Source organism: Tupaia chinensis, unplaced genomic scaffold, assembly GCF_000334495.1.
Source record: "Tupaia chinensis unplaced genomic scaffold, TupChi_1.0 Scaffold000708_1, whole genome shotgun sequence".
NCBI lineage: Eukaryota > Metazoa > Chordata > Mammalia > Scandentia > Tupaiidae > Tupaia > Tupaia belangeri.
In genome coordinates this window covers 692,697-694,764 of record NW_006160231.1, presented here as the reverse complement: position 1 = coordinate 694,764, position 2,068 = coordinate 692,697, and the positions used below count along the sequence as shown (strand labels likewise).

The window sequence follows — 2,068 nt, the reverse complement described above, 5'->3', positions numbered from 1 at the left end:
CTGGGCTCCCTGCAACAGATAACATAAAATGTTGAGAGAAGTGTCAAGTTACTTACAAAGGCTACCTCATCAGAATGACCTCAGACCTGCCAGCAGAAACCATGCAGGCAAAAAGGGAAAGGAAAGACATATCAAAATTCTGAAAGAAAAACCATTTCAGCCAAAAATACTATACCCAGCAAGATGGTCCTTCAAACTAGAAAGACAAATAAAATCATTCCCAGATAAGTGAACATTGCTAGAATTTACCAACCCTAAACTAGCTCTCCAAGAAATAAAACGGTACCACATCAGGAAAACCAAAAGGACATAAATAGAAATAAGAAAATATAAAACAACTATGGGGGCCAGCAAGTGGCATGATGGTTAAGGGCACTGGACTCCCACATAGCTGACCGCTGTTCAAGTCCCAGGCCTGGTGGCTTGTTTTCTCTCTCTCTCTCTCTCTCTCTCTCTCTCTCTCTCTCTCTCTCTCTCTCTCTCTCCCTCCCCCCTTCCTCTCTGATCAAATTAAAATAAAGTTAGATAATCCTAAAAAAAAGAAAAACCTATGAAAATAACTAACGAAATGGTATGAGTAAGTCCACACATACCAATAATACCACTGAATGTTAATGGATTAAATTCCCCAATTAATGGGCCAGCCAGTGGCAGCGGGGGCAGCTGGATCCCACATGGCCAATTACATGGTTTGAGTCCTGGATCCAGCAGCTCGAAAAACATGCCAGGCACATGTATGTGTAAGCCTGAAATCATAAAAGGAAAAGGGGGGAGAGTTTGTGGTGTAGTCATGCCCCCTGGGGGATAGTTCCTCTCTCTCTCTCTCTCTCTCTCTCTCTGTCCCTCTCTCCCCAGCAAGTGCACACGCCCTATAGCAACCTAAATTTAAAAACTAAGTTAAACGACACGGGTTGGCTGAACGGATAAAGAAAAAGAGCCCTCTATATGCTGTTTATAAAAACACAGCTATGATAAAGATGTAGAGATGGAAAGTGAAGGGCTGAAAAAAGTCATTTCTTGTTAAGAGAAACCCCCCAAAAACAGGAGTCACTATACTGACCACCAGACTAAATAGACTTCAAGCCAAAAACTGTAAAAAGGGACAAAGAAGGTCACTATATCATATTAAAGGGATTAATTCACCAAGAAGATATAACAATTATGTCCATGCTAATCAGAGCACCCAAATACATAAACAAAGACCGCTAGACTTAGAGAGACAGACTATAACACACTAATTGGGGAGGATTTTATTTCTTTTCTTTATTATTACTATTATTATTATTATTTATGCATTCAATTGCTATATCTCTCATTTAGGTTGTACCCAGCATGATATACACCTCGGTCCAGTCCAGCTGAGAACACTATACACGTCCTCATCAACAGATAATAAACCATGTCTGTGACCCACGAATGTCTTACCTCTCTGTTATGTTCCCCAAATTTCCTTTCCTATGCTCGTCTCCTCCCACAGTCTCTTTCCACTTTGTCTCTAGAATTTGGGGGAATTTTAACATCCCACTCTCACCACTGAACAGGTCATCTAGACAAAAAATAGACACGACAGCTAAGTGATACCACAACCAGATGGGCTGACAGGCATTCACAGGACGTTTCACCCGCAGCTCTTTCTCCTTCTCTCTCATGCATTATTGTGAAAAAAATAAATAAAAGCTAGTAAAAGAATAGGTAAATGAGAAGATAGAAAATAAAATAAGCTCTATGATGATTGTCTTTTGATTGCTTGAAGCAATATTAAAAACTCATTTTACAGGACCAGCAGTTGACGTAATGGCTATTGCTGGATTCCCAGGTAGTCAACCAGGGTTCGAGTCCCGGGCCCAGTGGCTTAAACTCACGCCGGACGCGTGTGCGTGCGTGCCCAAGATCCCAAGAGGAGAATGGAGGAGAAGGGATTGCGACATGGCCATCCACCCTCTGGTACTGTCTCTCTGTCTCTCTCTGTCTTTCTGGCAAGCGCACAGGCACTATAGCAAAGAATTCTCCAAAAAAAAAAATTAACATATTTTTAAAACATTGTAAAGCAATTCCCACATTATGAACA

The 2,068-nt window shown here is 41.2% G+C and overlaps 1 non-coding gene across 1 annotated transcript; it reads left to right on the top strand.

Moving 5' to 3' along the window:
* Positions 1–1,719: 1,719 nt before the first annotated feature.
* LOC114010091 (small nucleolar RNA SNORD102) lies at positions 1,720–1,788 on the top strand. The gene has a single exon (XR_003551478.1). It is a non-coding gene; the product is annotated as a small nucleolar RNA SNORD102 (small nucleolar RNA).
* Positions 1,789–2,068: the final 280 nt, after the last annotated feature.